This window comes from Acinonyx jubatus, chromosome B2 (assembly GCF_027475565.1).
Source record: "Acinonyx jubatus isolate Ajub_Pintada_27869175 chromosome B2, VMU_Ajub_asm_v1.0, whole genome shotgun sequence".
Taxonomy (NCBI): Eukaryota; Metazoa; Chordata; class Mammalia; order Carnivora; family Felidae; genus Acinonyx; species Acinonyx jubatus.
In genome coordinates this window covers 11,487,039-11,496,901 of record NC_069385.1, presented here as the reverse complement: position 1 = coordinate 11,496,901, position 9,863 = coordinate 11,487,039, and the positions used below count along the sequence as shown (strand labels likewise).

The following is a 9,863-nucleotide window of genomic DNA, read 5'->3' as shown; positions in this document are numbered from 1 at the left end:
GCACTGACTTGATTAAGCTATAGCTTCGGACTGAAGACAGCATGGAGGACACTTTCAAAAATTCTGGAAGGCTGTCCTCTCTGCACACCGTGCGCTTCCTCGCCCTGGCCTGTCGGGCCTCGGCAGGGCATTCCCACTCACTGCCCAGCGAAGGGTGACATAGCGCGGAAGGGGAATGAAGCAAAGGCAAGCCTCGACTTCCGACGGCAAAGCTCCTGATCCCCCAAGAGTGGATCAAAGGTCCTACTTTTGTTCCTGAGCCCTGCTGGAGGGGGCGTATAAAATGCCAGGGTGGGCACCACTGTGACAAGGCTAAAGCAAATAAGGCAACGTCTTGGAAATCCCCCAAGGCCCAGGGGGTGCAAGAAAGGCATCTTAGAACACCCTGAGTCTGTCAAGGGAGCTGTCAAATGACCTCCACGCTCCCTTTAAGTGCCTTGGTTCTCAGAACTGCAAATGCTGAGTTGTTTACAAACGCGGAGCAAGGTGTATCCCTTTCCCAAGAGAGTTAATGGCCCCAGGTGCTCTCCTTGAAACCCTGTCTACCCAGCACAGTACGAAATAGGAGCGCACGGCCGTCCGTTTATGTGTTGGAGGCTGGTCTGGATGAAGGTGAGAACTTGAAAGTCCTATCAAGGATGCTGGAGTCCTCCGCGGGTGCCTCGTCTCCCATCCAGGCTGGCACCACTTTGCCGTTCTCCAACAGAGGCAAGTTTCATAAATCTGCAGACGTCACCTTTTTTTCCAAAAGTATAGTTACTTACATAATTTGATCTGCTCCCTCTATGGCTCCAGTATTGCTCATGCCTTGTGATTGATAAGGGCCTTCCATATTCTTCTTTCATATTTAAAAACCCTTATGCAAATTCTGCCAGCAGCACAGCAAACTAAAGTTTTTGCATTAATGCTTCGTATTATTCACATACAAAAATTCCATTTAAATCTCATTAAGCTTGTGACATAAATCCAAACAAACTAGAAAATGCCCCGTTAAGGTGGAAAAGTGACATATGTCTTCCAGTCCCCTGGCAGAGCAACACCAAATGAAAAAAATGATAAAAGTGCTCCCCATTTGGGACAATATACCAATGGACACATATGTTACTTTTCTGCCTCTAACTGTTCGCAGCCTTCCTGCCTTTATCTCAATAGCATTTAAATGAAGTATTTGTCAGCAACTGTTTCTGGTAATGTGACGTATGTGATTCAGTAAGGCGGCGAGCTGAGTTTCTGGAAACATAACGGTATCCTGGGAAAATCATAAAAAGTCTGTCTGCTAACGGCATTTTTTTGATTTCCCTCTAGGCATTTCTTGGGGTTCATGGTATGATTCATCTGTCATGTAGTATTAACAATATACCTTTCAGGGACTGGAGGGTGAGTGGGGCCCCTGAGCTGCCTGCCTCAACCCCCCACCAAAACTGAATGGCCTTTGTGCTGCCTTGCCTCATCTCCAACCAGTTTTTCCTTGAAAACAATTATAATAATATCAGCAGGTTACAGAGCCTTTACAATAGTACCCTACCCTCTTTAGGACCACTGCTAATGGTCAATTTTAATCCCGTAATGTGTTTAGGTTAGAGATTTGGGGAGCTGGGTACGATCAGCTCTGGCCCTTAGTGATTGCAAATCCGAGATTATGATGTGAACAGTACAAGGTCACACCAGTACTTTGAGTTTTTTTAAGCTTTATTTATTTTGCAGAGAAAGAGAGAGCACGAGCAGGGGAAGGGCAGAGAGGGAGGGAGACACAGAACTGGAAGCAGGCTCCAGGCTCTGAGCCGTCAGCACAGAGCCCGACGCGGGGCTCGAACTCACAAACTGTGAGATCCTGACCTGAGCTGAAGTCGGAGGCTTCATCGACTGAGCCACGAATGACGCTATTACCATATCATAATCAGTTACGTATTTGCCTCAAAAAAAATAATCGGATTTTGGATTTGGGTGCAGCTCTCAGTAGCTGCGGGACTCAGAAGGCTCAATGGGAGTATCTGAAAAGGTAGGAACGCCCCTGGTTGTCGAAAGGCCAAGGTCTTGGGCCAACACTTATGTCTCTCCGCCTGCTTCAAGCCTTCAGAGACTCCAGCGGAAAAGGGTGATGCAAAAGGAATGCCCGCCCTCCAGCCCTTGGGACCCACCTGGTTCTGTTTCCTGAAGTGGTCGAGAGCATAGGCAGAGAGGCTCTCCCGGGCCTACCCATTTCAGAGAAAGAGGAGGACAGTGAGAGTCGGGGAGAGAAATGGAGAGTGTGACCAGAGACACAGAACCAGGTCTGATGTGAGGCTGCCTCTTTCACCTGCGTGGCTCCTACCCGCCTTCACTGCCCTTCACTTCCCTGAGGCGGCCTCTCCTCCGGGTGGCACCTGCATGAGGCAGAGGGCCCTTGTGACCTGTCTTGGCCTCTGCACCACAAGGCACCTCTCAGTTTGCCACCCAGGAGGTGGAGCAGTGAGCTGGGTAGGATCCAACCCCTGTGGCCACGCTGCCTGGGTTCCGATCTCACACTGCCACTTACTGAGCCACGTTGGGTGAGGTACCTACCCTTCCCTGCCTCCGTTTCCTCATCAGTAAAATAACAACAAAAAAAATCGGTAAAATCAGTAAAATCTATTTTAATTACCGCCTCACAAATACAGGTGCTCTGTAAGCATAACATACCATTATTACTTTATATATACAATTGGCTCTCTCCCCCACTAGACAGACAGCCAGGTAAGTCAGGGCCGGTTTTGCTCAGTGCTTGGCTGAATAGATGTTGATGGATGAATAGATACCAGCGATTTGAAAGTATTCTTAGAATTGAGAAAATGCATGATTCCAGATACATCTGTGGGGTGCTTTCTCTTTAAAAACTTTACAAAAATATTATTGAGTTCTAGACGACACGTTAAAAACAGCACACATTTGAAGTGGACAATTAGATAAGTTTTGATGTATGTAAACAGCCATGAAACCATAACCACACCAACACAAGGAGCCCTTTAAAATCCTTCCCTCAAGTCCTCTCCCCTCCCCCACAACCTCTGATTTGCTTCCTGTGAGTAGGGATTAATTTGCATTATCTAGAGTTATATATAAATGGACTTACGCCACGCACTCGCTTTTGTTTGCTTCCTTCACTCGGCATCGTTACTTGGGAGAGTCATTCATGTTATGTATATCAATGGACACACACTTTCTTTTCTTTGGAGTAAATATCTATTTGTGTAACGGCTGACCATATAGTAAGTGTAAGTTTAATTTGGTAACAGACTGCTTTCCAAAGCGGTTGGAACATTTTACATGCCCACCAGCGGTAGATGAGAGCTCCAGCTTTCCTAATCCTTGCTGATACTTCCTGTGATGAGTCTATTTAATTTTTCATTCTAATAGGTGCGAAGTGGTATTTCACTGTGACTTTTGTTGATGTTTGCCTATTGGCTGGTGTTGGGCATCTCTTCGTGTGTTTATTTGTCATCCATAGATCTTTGGTGAATTGTTCAAATCTTCGGCCAAGTTTTTATTGCGTTGTGTATTTTCTGACTGTTGAATGTCAGAGTTCTTTACATGGTTAAAAGACAGAGACATATTAGAAATATTAAGCGTTTATTTGAGTAAAAATCAATTCAAATCAGGCAGTGCCCAGTCAGAACTGGTCAGAAGTGCTCCCCCAACAGGAGCTAGGGGAGAGACTTTTATAGAAAAGATGTGGAAGCCAAGCAAGGAAATTATTTGATTGACCGTAGCTTCAGTGTGCTGGACTTGGAAAAGCTCAACTGGTTGGTTGTCCTTAGGTTTTGATCTCTTATCCTTGAGGCGTTTACAGGCTTTGGCTTGGGTTTGCTTACCCAAACACCTGAGGTATTAGAACCACCTCAGTCTCACGGCCTCCTTCTAAGAGGAGAATTTTGTTGAGAATTTAAGAGTTCCCCCTTTTGGTCATTCTCTCATACATGAGCGATTGGCCCCAAATGTGGCATCAGTGCCACTCTCGGTCACCATCAGGATAAAGTTGTTCTTGTCTCATTGGGAAATTCATGGGTCATAATGTCAGGTGCATGGAAGAGCTGTTTTTGTTGACCTTCTGGTTGTTCATTTGTTTCTCCAAGCACAGCGAGGCCATCTGATGTGGCTGCAAATGCACATGCAAGACCCTTGAGAGAACACAGCCCACCAGGGAGACTACAATGATGATTATCAGGAGGATAAAACCAAGGGACTGGATTATGTTCCCCTACCCAGGGCTCCTACGAACCAAACCAGTTGGTTATCAGACAAATCAAAGAATGTGCCTGAAGGGTCATCAACCCAATTTAGCCAAGTAGGGGGGTTGTTAATTTCTTGCATTCGCCACAAAACCAGAGTTATCGATCCGGGTATTGCCATGGCACAGACGCCTCCTTGTTTAGCCAAGAATTAATTCAAACCAATTCTATTATCGAAAGCCACCTTGGCGAGAAAGCCTAGGGACTTTTGTTTCACGGCTGTAGCCTTAACAGTAGAATTAGTGATAGCTGCCAGAGTTAAGGAATATTGTCTTCCCACGCATTAACAGAGAGTAAAGAGAGACAAGTCATGAAAAGGCAAAGGGAATAATAGTTACATATCAGAGATGAGGATCTGGATCCATGATCCTGGTAGAACTACCCACCTCTCACGGTGTCATCTGCTTCCGGGGAGGAAACTCCTTAGTGTGTTTTAATATTGGATCTTCAGTTGGTGGGAGTTCCAAGAGTCTAGAGGAGCCCCGTATAATTGGAAGATGGGGATTCAAGGTTCAAGACCTTGAAGTTGTATTACAATCACAGTAAGGAAGAGGACCAGGTATGGTCCCTCCCAACAAGGCTCCAGGGAAGCATTTGTTCTTAGTGATTGCAAATCAGAAAAATTGGAAAACATAAGAGACATAAGTTTGGAGAGTCATAGCCAGATATTGGAGGAAACTAGAAGAATTCCAGATCTGGACTGGTTTACAGGACGTTAGTACCCACGAGATTGTGTTATAGTTTCCTACTGAAACAAAATTTTTTTTTCTCTACAGTCATCTTCATTTCTACCAAAGATAATCACAGGAAGACTAATTTGTTTGCAAAATAATTCCAGTCTCGTTAAACTTGGCCTGATTATTTATGTAAGGGCAGCAAGAATAGTGATTGACCATATCAGCTCTGTAGAAGTCATCTTTGTTGGAATTTTTTCATAAATACATTGGATTTTTAAAAGCCTCTCATGGCTAAGAAGCCAAGCCAAGGCCTCAGCATCAAACTTTGTCTACAAGACCTATAGATTTGGTTGATTCCTCTCTGTTTTGAAGTCTCCCAAATATCCTGAGTTTCCTATGGCTGCCAAGCAGTGACCTTTCTTCCTCACCTTTCTTGGTAATGTTTGGAACCCTGTAAGCAAGATACCAGGTGGGTTCTTGAAAGAGCTTTATTGGTTCCATAAAGTCAACCTTAGTTTCTTAAAACTGTCTGGTCATATCTGGTTTTATGTATGTCATTCTCAAAGATGACATTTCAGTCAAAACCTTCGTATAATATAACCAAAGTATCCAATTGTGGCCTGTGGTTTAAGCAAAACAGATTCTTACTAAACTTATGTAAATAACTACAATGCCCTGAGAATAAGAATATTCAGTAACTTTCTGAATTCTGGAGGGATTGGGTAAAGAGAAAAAATAAATGTCTCAATCCTGTTTATAAAAGTATACCTTGCCAAACTGCTGTAAAGCATAGATAGGTTAAAAAGAAAAGAGCAAAAGATTTTCTTACACCTGGAAAACGAAAATATTAAAGAACCGGCAATGTTTCAAACAAAGAGTCATAGAAAATTATATTCATCCTTACCTGTTCTGTCGATCCATGTTATTAATTCTTATTCTACTTGAACCTAATTTTCCCTTTAAAAAGTTCTACAAATTCCGACCCAGGCCAATGGTACAGTCTCGAGATTTTCAGAAACATGTATTCTAGAGTACTTATCAGAGTCCTTTCCACGGCTTTCTCTGAAGAAAAAGCACTTTTGCAAAAGCCTCAAAGTAAAACATGGTTAGAAATTTGATGAGAGTTCATATTATAAGGAGATTTAGTTATTTCTATGACATTCGGTAATTTAAGATAATAATCTGAGTATTGACAAATTTCTATGAATTGTAAAAGCTTCCTGAAATACCTATATTAGTAACATACATCCATACACATGTAACTTAAGAAAGTTTATCATCACTTATTTGACAATGCTTTCCATGTAATTTAACATACAAAATAAACCTAGTTCATTTAATATCTCTCTTTTATAAGGTGAGAGACAAATCCTTTTAGATTTTCCAGGGACCGTCTAGATCTCCAAGCTAGTTTATGGCCAGAAAGACTCCATTTGGAATTTGGGGAAAGTTTTCAAACTGGAAAAATATTTGAACATTGATCAAATAGGGTGACAGATCATTATGAAATAATACTTAATCTTTTAACCAAAGTGACAATAGATTTTAAAGGCAAATGCAGAAGGTGACATAGTTGTGGGGGGAAATTAGCTCTTTTAATATTGAGAAGACTGTGTTCTCCCAAGTAATTGAAGACCTGAGAAAGACAGCACTAAGCCCAGGAAATTATTCTGGTAAGATAAAATCCTTGCTTTTTAAGCAGACTACCAAAAAGGTAAAGAAAATCATTTCACAATCTCTTATCAAGACCAATAGTCCAAGAAAACTATGTCCTTTTAACAAGAGAAAACCACATTCTGATTTTGTATCAGGATACTCTTGGTATTAAGGCCTATTCTTTAAATAAATCTATTCTAATCTTAGCCAGCTTGATCACACATGAAATTCCTTTCCTAAGGGTCCTTTTCCACAAACCTGCTCCAATTTTTTACATCTGTTGTCTTATATGTTTCCTTTTTCTCACTCTGGAACAACCAGTCACTCTACATTAGGACAAAATTACCCGTTTTCCTTGAACAACAAAAACAACAAAAATGCCCTTAGTACCTTTCTTTATCCAAAAAAGAGGACCACCATTTTCCTTATCTGCTTTTCATACGCAGTTGTTTCCTTTCACCCTTATTATTTCTACAAGTTTTAATTACATATATTGACTAGAATTCTTAACCCTTAGAAACCTTCATTTCTAATCAAAACTAAGAAGTGAGTGTAGAGGCCACTTTTAGGCAACAGGCTTGAGCAATGGAAACCTGAGTAAGACCCCCTGGCTGATTACACACGGACTTATTTGGTGACCCACCTCAAAATACCCATAAGCCCTAGCTGACCAATGGGCTACTTACAGCCAGGCACAGTTACCAAAAAAGGAAATTCCATACATTCCCATACCTCCTCACCTTCCCCTTTAAATATGGTCCCCACCCTCTGTCTTGTGGCAGACAGTCTCTGCTTTGCTGTCTTACCTGTCGTTCCCTTGCAGTTTATTCAGTAAACTTCTATCTCCTTTGCTCTGCCTATGGTGAATTCTTTCACCACCCACGCTGCCATCTTCCACCTGATCCATTCACCCCACATTTGGGGGCCTCCATCTGATTGGGGGAGACACCACAATAAGCAATAACAGACCGTCAAACTGGCTGTCCGTGCATTGGAAAATTTATAAATACATTTCATAATTTCTAGAAGTCTATTCTACCTTAGAGTAAATTTTTCAACTTGGTATAAGTTTACAAATAAATGCCAATATGTTAAGTTCTTCTAAGAAGAAGCCGGAAGTAGATAAATCTATGTCCAGAAATTAACATTTAAGAATTTTGTCTTATTTGGAAATGCTCTAGACAATCCATAAATACCTTCATTTAATTAACTTACTATAACATTAAGGTTTCAAGTTACCAAAAAGACTTCGGAAACTATTTTTAAGTAGATATACCATTAAATTATTATTGAAATGTTCACTTATAAATTTTTATCTTACTTACGTCTATTTGATTTACTTGCTCTTAACAAATTATGTTTAGCTGACTCACGAAAATCTCACAAAATATTAAACAGCTAACCATCATCAAGTTATTTTTCTTGATGGAAAAATTTGTAACAAGGATAACATGAGCATATTTTACTTTATTTTTTTTTTTAAGAGAAAGATAGCGCAAGTAAGATGGGGGGGCGGGAAGAGAGAGAGAGAGAGAGAGACAGAGAGACAGAGAGAGAGAGAGAGAGAGAATCTCCAGCAGACTCCATGCTCAGTGAGGGGCCTGACATGGGCTCTCCATCCCATGGTCCTGGGGTCATGACCTGAGCCAAAATCAAGGGTCAGATGCTCAACCAACTGAGCCACCGAGGCACCCCACGTTTATTTGACTTTTAAGAAACTCAGGTAGATTAAGGTCACATTACTGATGTGCTGCTTTTAATCTTAATAACTCTGAAGACATGCATATTCTGATTAAAGCAGCAAATTTAAGTTAGGTTTTATTTACTGAAGATTATCCCAGATCGTGTGAACTTGAAAAACATTTGGGTTAGTTCCTACATTTCTGAGGAAATATTTAATGTATATAATCGCTTATTTTTCTTTAAGCCAATTAAATAGAGATCTTTTACAAATTTTGGTATTGCCATCCAAAGGGAAAAAAAAATCACTCATCTATAACATATACATAACATACATATATAGACATAACTAAACAGTCAGATACAAACAAAGATCTTATAGCTTTCATTTTAAAATTTGAGTCATGAGACAGGTAAGATCATGCAAATCTTGCTAGTTTATAAAAGAACAGCTGAATCCAAATTGGTTTCTGGCAGGTGGGGTAAGTTAAGTTTTCCTGCTCAGAGGGCATAAGTTTTTACTAATATTTGCAGAGAAGACTTTTAACATTTCCATTCACCTAGTTTCCAAATAGCCTGTTGTCCTTGTTGTTCTGATAAGAATTACCTCCCTAAAGTTTGCATTTATAAGAGGTGGCTTTTGGTTCCTGGAGAAACCCCGGTAGAACATTTCCATCTCAAAGGCAGAGAAAAAGTCTAAGTTTCTCCAAGAAGGACTTCTGTTTCCAAAGTCCAGATCTCTTACAATCTGCAAGCCTTTGGAGATGAATAGGAGAGGTTGGGGGATTAATAAAAAGGATAGGTGAGCTTGAATTGCTCCTAGAGCCACATTTCTGTTCTTGTAAGGACTTGATTTGTAAGACAAGTGATTTTTAATTCTTCAAAGGTATCAGTTGCAACCTGAATGATCTCAAAGGATGGACCCACCCATCCAGCTACAGTGTTTTCAATTTGCTTATTAGGGAGAAGATTTCCAATTAAGATGGAAATCGGAAGATTCCTATGTTCTCGTTCAGAGTTGTGTGTCTTTGGAATGTTTTACTAAATCCTTCCATAATGGCAGAATGTTTTCTTTTCCCGTGGGCATATAGTTTCATTTTAGCTCAAAGGAAAAGGCCTAAAAACATTTCTATCAGACTTTTAATATAAGCTTCCAATTTGGTCACCTTTTGACCACGGAACTCATTCTTTTTTTTAGTCCTTTAAAATATCTTATTATCACATTTTAGCTTGGACAAACAATAAATATTCCCGGCAGTATTGAACTCCCTTTTCACTTCCTTTTTCTTTTAAACCAACGGTATACCAACCAAAACCAATAAGCCTTTTATGGCTTACCCATAGACTTTCCCCAAAGAGGGTACAAATATGTTGTCTTCCCAGGATCCAGAACCACTGGAATCTGGACTTAAGTCCTTAAGTCTCAAGTCCCATGAGAGGTGTCAACAGTCCATAGGACACTGGCCACAAATGGAGTATGTGCATGACAGGCAGAAAGCCCAGCTAAGTTCTCAGAACTACATAAGGAAACGATAGCTGTTCCTGGAAGAGAAAGGATCAATAACCGATGAGTACCCCAAACCCAAATCCGTAAGAGTCTGAATTT

At 40.9% G+C, this 9,863-nt stretch overlaps 1 long non-coding RNA gene across 2 annotated transcripts in view; it reads right to left on the bottom strand.

Annotated features, from left to right (window-relative positions):
- Positions 1–265: 265 nt before the first annotated feature.
- LOC113598613 (uncharacterized) overlaps positions 266–9,863 on the bottom strand; it is a 283,338-nt gene continuing 273,740 nt past the window's right edge. For both annotated transcript variants that reach the window (XR_008298250.1, XR_008298252.1), the window contains 2 exons: positions 7,384–7,509; positions 266–4,111 (listed from right to left, as the gene is read on the bottom strand). This is a non-coding gene — a long non-coding RNA (uncharacterized LOC113598613). The remainder of the gene's footprint in view (positions 4,112–7,383; positions 7,510–9,863) is intronic.